General features: G+C 40.1%; 1 long non-coding RNA gene across 2 annotated transcripts in view; it reads left to right on the top strand.

Moving 5' to 3' along the window:
- Nucleotides 1-2,495, top strand: part of LOC135339206 (uncharacterized) — a 60,020-nt gene extending 57,525 nt beyond the window's left edge. For both annotated transcript variants that reach the window (XR_010395903.1, XR_010395902.1), the window contains one exon: nucleotides 1,816-2,495. This is a non-coding gene — a long non-coding RNA (uncharacterized LOC135339206). The remainder of the gene's footprint in view (nucleotides 1-1,815) is intronic.
- The last annotated feature ends 10,274 nt before the right edge of the window (nucleotides 2,496-12,769 follow it).

The raw sequence follows: 12,769 nt of genomic DNA, 5'->3' as shown, positions 1-12,769 counted from the left end.
CTTGAATCTTGAATGAATAATCTTGAATGCTCTTGAATGAAAATGTAACATTTGAATTTTGAAACAAACGGCCCACCATATTTTGCAGCCTCTGCATTCTGCATAGCCTCGACTCAAGTCCGCTGCCTTGAATCGAGGCTACATTCTGCAATGCATGCGCTATTATTCTAAATAAAGGAAGTTTGTAAAATATTGAAGTAAGAGCTACACAATGGTTTTTGTCCCAGAGAGTGTTTGTCAACTATCAGTGAGCTAGCTGGTCTTGAAGATACCTACTATATACACAGTAAGTGCATGCAGTAGTAGTAGAATTGTGTAGAGATGTTCCATTGAGCATTAGTTTGTCAACTGTCAGTGAGCTAGCTGGTCTTGAAGATACCTACTAGCTATATACACAGTAAGTGCAGTATAGTGCAGTGCAGTAGTAGTAGATCTAAGAGGTAAACTAATGCTCAAAGATGGTGAAACATCTCCTCTACACAATTCTGCAGATGACTACTATATGTATATAAGATGTTCCATCATTCTTGAGCATTAGACTACCTCTTAGATCTACTACTACTGCACTTACTGTGTGTAGACGTTGTTTGTTTTGAATGTTATAACCTACGAAAATGACCTGCTATATAGTATGTACTGAATATGGCTTAGGCCAAATACACAATTTATACATGATGCCGATTGCGTCTACATTACTTTGACAATGGCCGTTTTTAATTTTGCCATGTAAAAGGTTGCATCTTTGATACTGTATCAGTTAGTCAGGGTTTCATCTAGTAGGGGGGGTGGTTCTTCCCCCCCCCCCCAAATCTTGTAGAATAATGACATCATCACATTAGTATTAAATCAACTTTTTTTAAGTGGGCATAGCCAAACACTTGCGCTTACGCACTCCCAAATCTCCCCCCCCCCCCAACTTGTTATCCTAGATGAAACCCTGTTAGTGTATTAGAGAGTACAAGAATGATTTGTCAGAACAATCTCATGTACCTCTTTGGTAAACATACACTAACTGTGTTGTACTGACTTTCATTGAATCACACTGTATCACACGTCACTCCCCTTGCAGCTGTACAATGAAGTACATAGCCGCGATAAAATCCTTCGATGTTGTGGATAGGCAATCAGCTGTCTACTGACCAGGTGTGTGTGGGCGGGGGGTAGAATGGACTGTGCGCTCAACAAGATTAATAGATGATAATCCTTATTAGTTGCTTAAAACCTGATACACAATTTCACATGTCCCACAGAGACGTAACCTATAGCTGTGTTCCATTTACCTCGACTGGAAAAAATGTGAGTCAATTAGTGACTTTCTATGACATTTATTCCCGGAACTGAATCATAATAATAATTATGACTCTCATTGTACCCCCCACAGAGGGTTCTTCCTGCGAGCATCGACTGTGGACCCCCCGGACAGATAGCTGGGTATTGATGCGTACTCTGACGTGATCAAACCAATCATCTGCATCAGTGTCCATGAGATATGCCCTTACAGTGTCGTTAAGTAGAGACTTGGCTTGATACAATAAAAGGCGTAAGAACTCAGTCATAATTTTTTATTTGCACAATACTTTTATGTAACGGACCGTAACTTCAAAATACAAATAGTATACGGTTTATTTTACTGACAATATCCACAAATGCACGGATTACCCCCTTTTTGGGGTAATGTACGCGCATGTGCATACAAGGTATTCCAGGCCGCTTTTCTCTTCGCGGCCTGGAATTGAGGCTAACCACTACGATGTTGTGATGGTTGTATCTGTATACCTGTGTGTGTACATGACCACCATGCAATCTATTACCCAGTCTGCTGTGCAAGAGAGACTTGTGACGGAGGAAGAGCTCAAGAAGGCACTGGATCGCTGTGAGGAGTTGGAGCAGAGCAGTGTGCCGATGGGGTATACTCGAGTGCTACAAACAACAGGTGATAAAAGTGGTACAGTATACCTGTACAGATTATGGCATACAATATGCACTGCATCTATGTACATTACTCGACTAGACTGTTTTTCAATTTAACCATAATCATTAATTTTTGGTAAAAAAATGCCAAATCAGCAGAAAATTTGACCCTTTCGTAACTTTCCATGAATTGTCCGGTTATCTGTTGGTTTAGAGTTGATCATGTTTTTCTGTATACCTTCGCGCTGTTTGAGGCTGAGAATGTGGCCCTGTCAGTAATGAACCCGTGCATTCAGGAAGCCTTCAAGAAATCAAGTAAGAAATGTGATTACCAGAACTGAATTTGTGGTCAAATAGTTGAAAGTGTGTATGTACGAATGATGGTCATGTGATGATGGTCATGTGTGTTTCTACCTTCTACTAAAGTATCGTATGATCTAAATTGCAAATTAGCTATTTTCGTTGCCATGCAGAGGGTATGAATATACATACACTCATTGTACCCCCCACAGAGAGTTCTTGCGAGCATCGACAGTGGACCCCCTGGACAGAAGGCTGGGTATCAACAAGTACTCTGACGTGACCAAGCCAATCATCCATACATCAGCGTTCATGGAGATATGCTCCACCCACTCTGTGAGTCTCCGTATACTTGAGTAGCCGTTATACTAGCATACTTCTATTAAACAACATGATAATCATCACATGTGCCATTAATTGCTCTGGTACGTACTTTGTCCACTGTTTGACTGAAGCTCAGACTCTACTACTAATCTAGACTTTAACAATTCCTCCAGTGTGAGGCTATATTAACTTATTTTTATGCCCCAATCTTCATGGAGGGGCGTAGCAAGCAACTTTAAAGTGGTCAGGCCAACTTACAATTAAAGGTCAACTGTTTTTGTACTATTGGAACTTTTGCATACAGTGGTGAATTTTTTACCTAAGAAAAAGGCCCTCACTTTTCCTCACCAAAACAGCATGCGCATTATCACTTACGATATTTACGACCATTACTATACCCAGCTGCAAAAAGTGGTTAGGCCAAAATCTGACCAGCCTGACCTCTTGCTACGACCTTGATCTTATGCAAAGTTATGCTATAATTATGTGAACATTATTTCTTACTCGCCCAGGTTCAGATTCGGAAATGTTGTGTTTGAGATCACATCAGGCAGATAGAGAAGGTGGAGCTGGTCCTCCAGGTGAGGGTGTGTGTACAGGTAGATGGTAGGTACGTAAAGTGTTCAAGAAGTTTACTGTCTTGTGTCAGGTATAGTGTTGGTATGCTTGTACGGTGTATGTAAGTACATGTATTCATTTGTCTTACAAATACATGCATTCTTTGTCTTATACACCAGTTGAAGTGTTTCACTTCCCTCTCTTCTCCCCACACAGGACCTCCTTCAGCTGCAATACGAGGGCCTGGCAATCATGAAGATGTTTGGAAGGGCCAAAGTGAATGTTAATCTGCTCATCTTCCCTCATGAACTTTTAAAATCCTCAGAGTGTTAAATTGTATTGCCATTAACAAATTGCATGTATTCATTGACAATTGCATGTGAGCATTCTTCAATTATTTATATCATCTGCATGTACTATTGACACGTTGCAATTGATTAATTAACGACCTAATGTTCTAACATACTATGTACTTCGCTACTTTTCTCTAAATTGTCATTGAATGATATAATAGTCCTATTCGTTTAAGAGCCTGGAATTTTTATTGCTATTTGAATTGTGCTGAGCTGGCCCATCCTTTTACATTGTAAAATCAATGTGTTTTTGCTATGGTGTATGGTGGGCCGTTTGTTTCAAAATTCAAAATTAATGTTATATTTTCATTCAGATTACAATACATTCATTCAAGATGCATATACAGTATTCATTCAAGGTCAGTGGATCTTTGGATCAATTTAAATTTGTTTTGGGCAGAATTTCAAATCGATAGAAATTTATATATTTTTTGATTTTGAATATTTTGAAACTGCAAGAGTACATGCAAATGAGTGCATTCTACTTTTAATTTCTTGAGGAAGAATTGGTCCTGAGTTTCGTGCAGAAAAAGCATTTTCAATTTTTGACCATCACTAGCGCTTATAGCATCCGCAGGGTTTGCTTAAAATGACCTTTGTACTCTTGAGAAGCCATGCTCCAATGCAATGCTAAATATAGCCAGAATATAACCTTGCCAACTGCTAGCCTTGATATCCCAATCACTTCCTCGAGGCTAGCCAACTGCACGACTCTGCTATGTATAATATAATAATGTACTTCCTTAACTGTACATAATTAATATTATTAAACATTTCAATGTTGAAGGATCAATTAAATTATGATATTATTGTGTGTGTGTGTGTGCAATCGAACAACTGTATGATTATATGTATAGTACCGTCTGTATGCTGGGAACACTCATCTATTGGCCATGGTACTTGGAACACCTATACAGACAGGGGTGTAATTGTCATTGTCAATCAGGGTGGGATACAACTGTTAACATAACCTGTACGCATACAAGCTAGGTGCACATAATACTGATTTTATAACAGACTATAAAGTGCACAGCTTCTTAGAGTACAAAGGTCATTATAAGCTAACCCCTGTGGGTGCAAAATATGAAACTGCTTTTTTCTGCACGAAACTCAGGACCAGTTCTTCCTCAAGAATTGAAAATAGAATGCACTCATTTGCATGTACTCTTGCAGTTTCAAAATATTCAAAATCAAAAAATATATAAATTTCTATCGATTTGAAATTCTGCCCAAAACAAATTTAAATTGATCCAAAGATCCACTGACCATTCAAGACCATGCAATTGTCATTCAAGATTTTAATGCATTCAAGTCGACAATAATTATTCAAGATATGCATGCCATGCATGCATATACAGTCATTAACACACAACATTTATAAGATGTTCTTTGCTTAATGCTCAAAACTCGAAGGTCGGCAACGAACCCCTGACCTCTTGTTAATTTTCGTCAATCAATGTCATGTTTCTGGTTTGGGAATCACCTTACCACTACTGAGGGAGGGAGTTGATTATTGTGAACCCCATTTCCTGTTAATTAAAACAACTACACCATGCAATAAAACCACAAAGTGTGGCTAAAGTCATCTGAAATTATGCATGTTTATGCATCCATCAAAATCTTGAATCTTGAATGAATAATCTTGAATGCTCTTGAATGAAAATTGCACATCTTGAATGAATGTATTGTGATTTGAATGAAAATGTAACATTTGAATTTTGAAACAAACGGCCCACCATATTTTGCAGCCTCTGCATTCTGCAATGCATGCGCTATTATTCTAAATAAAGGAAGTTTGTAAAATATTGAAGTAAGAGCTACACAATGGTTTTTGTCCCAGAGAGTGTTTGTCAACTATCAGTGAGCTAGCTGGTCTTGAAGATACCTACTATATACACAGTAAGTGCATGCAGTAGTAGTAGAATTGTGTAGAGATGTTCCACCATCTTTGAGCATTAGTTTGTCAACTGTCAGTGAGCTAGCTGGTCTTGAAGATACCTACTAGCTATATACACAGTAAGTGCAGTATAGTGCAGTGCAGTAGTAGTAGATCTAAGAGGTAAACTAATGCTCAAAGATGGTGAAACATCTCCTCTACACAATTCTGCAGATGACTACTATATGTATATAAGATGTTCCATCATTCTTGAGCATTAGACTACCTCTTAGATCTACTACTACTGCACTTACTGTGTGTAGACGTTGTTTGTTTCGAATGTTATAACCTACAAAAATGACCTGCTATATAGTATGTACTGAATATGGCTTAGGCCAGGCCAAATACACAATTTATACATGATGCCGATTGCGTCTACATTACTTTGACAATGGCCGTTTTTAATTTTGCCATGTAAAAGGTTGCATCTTTGGTACTGTATCAGTTAGTCAGGGTTTCATCTAGTAGGGGGGGGTGGTTCTTCCCCCCCCCAAATCTTGTAGAATAATGACATCATCACATTAGTATTAAATCAACTTTTTTTAAGTGCGCTTACGCACTCCCAAATCCCCCCCCAACTTGTTATCCTAGATGAAACCCTGTTAGTGTATTAGAGAGCCCAAGAATGATTTGTCAGAACAATCTCATGTACCTCTTTGGTGAACATACACTAACTGTGTTGTACTGACTTTCATTGACTCACACTGTATCACACGTCACTCCCCTTGCAGCTGTACAATGAAGTACATAGCTGCGATAAAATCCTTCGATGTTGTGGATAGGCAATCAGCTGTCTACTGACCAGGTGTGTGTGGGCGGGGAATTGTGCGCTCAATAAGTGATAATCCTTATTAGTTGCTTAAAACCTGATACACAATTTCAGTAAATCAATTTTTCCATGCCCCACAGAGACGTAACCTATAGCTGTGCTCCATTTGCCTCGGCTGGAAAAAATGTGAGTCAATTAGTGACTTTCTATGACATTTATTCCCGGAACTGAATCATAATATGACTCTCACTGTTCCCCCCCCAGAGGGTTCTTCCTGTGGGCATCGACAGTGGACTCCCCGGAGAGATAGCTGGGTATTGACGCGTACTCTGACGTGATCAAACAAATCATCTGCATCAGTGTCCATGGAGATATGCCCCACCCATTCTGTAAGTCTCCACCTACGTACTGGAGAGTGCATAGCAGATACTAACATACTTGTGTTGTGTGCTTAGATCTTTAATACGGGCTGTCTATATACTAAATAGAATATAATTATGCTTTCAATTCCTGCGTACATTGGTGTGTCACGGTATTGATGTTAAGAGCTTCGTATGTCTCTTGTCATTGATGTACTATTCTGGGAATCCCTCTACTATGATCAAACAACATGATAATCATCGACATGTGCTCTTAATATTATTGCTCTTGTACGTACTTTGTCCAGATTCTACTACTAATCTATTTCAGTGTGAGGCTATTGACTTATTTTATGCCTCTATGTGTAATGTTGAGCGCTATGTTAACACTCCCCCAGGTTCAGAAATGTTGTGTTTAAGATGACGTCAGTGGATGTGAGCAAGTTTGAGGTGTCTGGTCGTTTCCTGGGCAGGCAGATAGAGAAGGTGGAGCTGATCTTCCAGGTGAGGGGAGCAATAAAGGGAGTACTAATATGATTTTGTGTTATGTAGAATACATGCATTCTTTGTCTTACACCAGTTGAAGTGTTTCACTGCCCTCTCTTCTCCCCACACAGGACCTCCTTCAGCTGCAATACGAGGGCCTGGCAATCATGAAGATGTTTAGAAGATGTTTGGGAGGGCTAAAGTGAACGTTAATTTGCTCATCTTCCTCATAATTATATGAACAAAAGGCATCAGAGCGTTAAATTGGATTTTCACTAGCAAATTGCTTTGTGTTCATTGACAATTTACTGTGCATGTGAGCATTTATCATTATTACCAGGAGAAGCCCTTGTTATGCCTCGAGGCGTAGCCAACGAGGGCTACGGTAAAGCTGACTGTGTGCGTGTGCGTGTGTCTGTGTGTCTGTTATTGTTACCAAGGAGAAGCCTTTGTTATTGCTGTGCTATTAACAAGTTGTAATTAATTAACAACATTTGTTTTTATAGTGTCTAACATAATTATATATACTAGTATATAATACTTCACTACTTTTCTCTATGCATTTAAATTGTCATTGAATGCATTATGGCAGAATTAAAATCAATTGTCAAAACTGTATGAATAACAATCAATCTCAATTAATAATCAATCAATTAATTATAATTGTTGCCCCTATTTGGCATGCCAGTGTTGAATTCCTACAAGGGAGAAGATCTTCTATTGTTTTTGCTTCTCTAACGAGGGGATCTCTCAGTCTCACCAGGATTGCAATATCGAACTGTTGGAACAGTTTCCCCTTTGCCCACTCCTGACAGATGTGTAGAGCAAGGGTGCTCTTGCCAGAGCCGGGAGCTCCTTCAATCAACACAAAGTTTCGTGTATCCTCAATCTCAGGGAAAATGTTAGTTAAGTTAACCGGAGTTTTTTGAAGTAAAATATCGTCAATTTTCCCCGTAATTGTTAGCCTAACAAATTCATCGTCGATTCTTCCTCTCTGTATTTCCTCCTTCTGAATCATGGCTAGTTTGAAAATTGTCTTTGTTGGGACGGGAGGCCATTGTGTGGCTGATGTGGATACTTGCATTCTGTAGCGACTTTGTAGATAGTCCCTGTACGAGGACAGCTTGTGGTTCAGCAGGACCCTCTCTCGGGAGGGAGGACACGAGGTGGTGGAGTCTGGGGAAACAAAACAATAGGTGAGTACCATTCCTGGTGATAGTTAATAGAGAATTGTATGTGTAACAATAGCAATTAAGTAGACAGCAACATTCCTGCCAGAGTGCCATCTACATATGCTCTAGTCCTCACGTCAGTTTGCTCTCCAGGTGAGAGCTCCAATTTTTCAAGATAGCCTTTGTGAACATTGTCGAAACATGCTGCTAACTCGGGTAGATCTGGTTCCTTTATTACTGTATTGAGCTGCTCATCAGTCAGTTTCATTTCTGTCTTCAGATCGTCAATTGTGAGCTCTGAAAATAGATAGCAAGCACACAAGGTTAGCAATCACCAATGAGGGTTTTATGCTTTAGCAATCATTGGGTTTATCCTTTATAGGAAACATGACAGTCTTTATACCTTGGTTCTGCTCTTTAGTGGCCATTCCAGTAAATAAATCTGTGCCTTGCAGCTAGCTAGCTCTAGATTTCTCTGAAATATATTATTGAGTGTTGTTGTTTTTGCATGACTTGCAAAAAAAAGTGGGTGTATCTCAGATATCTAAGATTGAGATACACCCACTTTTTACATTCACCACCACACCCACCAAAGACATTGTTTTCACCCACAGAGCTAGCTAGAGCTGGCTCCATTGCTAAAGTATTACAGCATTCTCCCAATGGAAAGATGGTGAGTCAATTTATTAGCCATAGATGATTGTCTGGTTCATCTCTTGGTTTATGTTACCTTGTAAGGTACGTCGTGGATCATGTTTTCTGTTCCTTTGCACAGTTTGAGGCTGAGAATGCTGCCTGTCAGTAATGAACCCGACGTATTCAAGTAAGAAATGTGATTACCGTAAGACCTTTAATTAAAGCAACACTTTTTAAAACTTATTGAAGCCAGAGATCGCTTCTTTTGGAGGTTGAAAATCATGTTGAAGACCTGGTGTCCATTATTTAGAGGGTCTCATCTAATTGGAGGTACATGTAACTCTACTCAGTCTACTTGCCTCGATTTCTATAGCCACTTAAAAACGTATTTTCCAGTGAGTTAGAATCTTTACTACTTTACTAGGGTGTGCCTACATTTACCTCCATTTAGGACGCGGCATTAAAAATTAATTGTCAACGCAGCTGTCGCTACTTTTAGAGGTCATAAATTTACCTAACCTCGAAGGTGTCCTCTCTGGTGAGTGGGTTGGGCAAGTGTGTACCTACAGCTGTGTACATGTAATTATTCTTAGCCAATTTTTTGAGAGGCCGCTAATAACAAGAGTCCCATAATAAGAGAGAGAGAGTATCCAACGTAGCATAAGATGTATTTGGAAAGTAGCGTAACTTCCTGCTTTGTAACTGATCAATTTAATTGATGACGTGTTTCAGACAGGGTGTCACGTTACTTTCCGAATATATCTGATGCAAGATAGCGATGCGTTCGATACTCTCTCTTTTTTACTATGAGCTCTTGACTTATTGTACTGCTCCCAGGGTACATGTATAATATGGATCAAGTATGTATGGTCGACTTTAACTGAGCACCCTTGTATTAGCCATAGTTATAAGCACTGCAATAATTATGTCCTTAGACAACGAACTTGCATGTCTGTTTCTGAGGTACCGTATATCTTCTAATTTATCGCCTCAGAAACTTCTAATTATCCCTGACACTCTTGCCTGCCAATTTTCGTTGTTCTAATACAACGGACACTCTTGTGCTTTAATATTACATTTGTCCGGACAATACCTTGAAAAGTTGAGTTACAGTCATAACCAGCCAGTAATACTTAGAGTGCTGCAGTTAGATAGCTTTGAGTATCTAGTTTTAGATAGCTATAAAAGTGCAACTATTCAGTCGTACCCTGTTCTATTAAACTTAGCTCACTCGTATGCAGCTGCATGCTAATTATTCCCGGACACTTCGCATGCGCTATAAAAATCTGTTCCAATTATACCCGGACAATTTCCTGTCCAGAACATAATTATGCTGTACTTTATCTGGTAATCTGCTTATTCAGTGTCTTCTAACTTTATTGCATGAAACTCTTTTCTCAACCTCAACTTAAATCTTCTGTCACTTGCAGTTGCACCTCGAGGGGAAGCTCAGAGTTCTGGAGAATTGGACCAACAGCTGTGATAAGTCAGCGCTACCAAAGGTGAGCTCAATCACTTTAAGAATAAATGTATTTGAGCAGTAATTGGTCGCCAGAGTTGAGAGAGCTGAGATCTCACTAGGGAAAAGTAAAATTGTTTCTTATATAGTTTTGATCGAGTTGGTAGAGGAAATCATATTTTCAGAAGGCCCTAACACCTTGTAGGCTTTAGCTGATATGAAGTTGTAGTGAGCCTCCCATTTCAGACACAAACAGTCCAATTAAGATCTTCTTATCAGAGAGTACCTGCATTTCATGTGACTCATCAATAGCAACTGAATGCCATGGCCTACCATTGATGCTCACAACAAAAGCCCCTTGCTGGTACATTGCTAAGATGGTGGTGGGCATTTCAAGCAAATCAGCAATATGGGCGTGAGATTATTCTCTGATACGTTTGATGGTCAAACGCTGTGAAAATAGATGCCATTTTCTTTATGCATGATCCAGCCAGTGTGTATGTGGAGGGTTGGGCAGGTTGTCTAGAGGAGCAGCAGTTCATTTGTAGATTCGTTAAAATGTTGTACACCAAGTGGTGTGTGGTGTTTTATTGGTGAGCATTTTTAGTTAGTTATGTGGTACGAATAAAATAGTACATGTATTTCGTGCTTGTGCACAGTTCAATTCCAGTGCCTTAAAATTCTCATTCTCCTCACAGCAACTGTCCGCAGACGGAGGATCATGTGTCTGAGTCTTCTCTCACGTGACACTGCGTCCCACCAGCCCTGGTCTGAGGCCCCTCTCCCACAACCTCCTCTCTCACTTTAGCCCCACTCAAATCCTCAACCAAGTCCGTATCTTTCAAGATCATGTGACGAGTCCTTCAAAGGTTCATGAAGTTCCTGAATGAGCAGGAGGTGAGAGGAGGAATGCTTGGTCAAACTTCATATTTTACTTTAATAACCCTTTACCTGTCAATGTGCAATGTTGTTTGAGAGTAGATTTTACCAAATGCATATTTTGTTTTTATACCTTGGCAGTGAGAAGAAGTCCAGTCCTCTAGACAGTATCAGAGGGCCTCCCTCGTTCCTATACCACCCACAGAGGTGAGAGATACACATGTGCAGTGGTTAGAATATTCACTGGCCTTTAATCAAAATCGATCTACTATTTGCTAACTACAGTCCAACTTTAAGCTGGCCTTTATTTCAAAGTGGGAGAATACCGTTAAATTTCATTGCCAGATTCAGTAGTTGAGTGTACATGCACGTCACTATTGTATGTCGAGTATTCTCCACCTGGCAGCAACTTATTGATGTTCCCCTGTCAGGTTGAGGAGAAGAGTGAGACCATTCAATGTCTAGAGGATGACCTGCTGAGGGAGTTGGAGGAGATACTGCCCGAGAGGTCTCAAATCATGGACCCGGGTGTCATGGCTGAGCTGGTGAGAGAATTGGAACTGGCCAACAGCAAGGGCAGATGTGAGTTTAGCATGTACATGTTTGCACTCGGTAAATACTGTATAATTAATACATGTACAGTAGACTCTCGTTAATCCGGCCACCCTTGGGACAGTGCAACTTGGCCAGAAGAGCGCGGTAGTTTGCATTTCAGAAAATAGCCGCGGCTTAAAATCAACCTACCTCGAATATTAATGACTAATTTTGCGGTTTTGTCTCGAGGATAACAAATAAAGATAATGAATCATATTTCCTCTCTATTACAATGTAATCCCACAGCTGTGTTTGCTCACAAAACGGTTTACCTTTTTTATAACTTTCATTGTAGTGTTCATGAGCATCCCGCTTCCTACCTCTCATTGTACACCCCAACCACTCCCCCCACACACAGTTTTTCTGCTAAACCACACCCAAAATGTATACGTATAAAATTACTAGTTTGGGGCAGCAAGTATACAGAATAGCGAGTTGGCCACATTTCAGGCCGTACTTCAGAGAGTCGGAATAACGAGAGTCTACTGTACCTTTATTATAACTACTGTACCACTACCACGATGCTGTGATGGTTGTATCTGTATACCTGTGTGTGTAGTTGACCACCATGCAATCTATTACCCAGTCTGCTGTGCAAGAGAGACTTGTGATGGAGGAAGAGCTCAAGAAGGCACTGGATCGCTGTAAGGAGTTGGAGCAGAGCAGTGTGCCTGCAGTGGACGAGGTGGACATATTCGAGTGCTACGAAGTAACGGGAGAAGGAAGAGTACTTGAAACAGGTGATAAAGTGGTACAGTATACCGTACCGTACATATAGCGTCCTGGGTATAGTTTCCGTGGGCAAGCTAAACCTTGACGAATATTTATCACTCACGAAAACGTAGGCATGGTTGACCGGAACGCATGCAATGCAGTGAAGCAAAGGGAATTTTTACACACAAAATCACTGCTGCACCACGCCTACGATTTTGTCTCGGATTTTTTATCCCACGAAAATGACCTGCTACACAGTATGTACTGATTATGGCTTAGGCAAAATACACAATACATGATGCCGATTGTGTCTAGAGAC

Source organism: Halichondria panicea, chromosome 7 (genome assembly GCF_963675165.1).
Source record: "Halichondria panicea chromosome 7, odHalPani1.1, whole genome shotgun sequence".
Classification (NCBI taxonomy): domain Eukaryota; kingdom Metazoa; phylum Porifera; class Demospongiae; order Suberitida; family Halichondriidae; genus Halichondria; species Halichondria panicea.
Note: the sequence above shows the minus strand (reverse complement) of the source record. Positions and strands in the feature narration are given on the sequence as shown.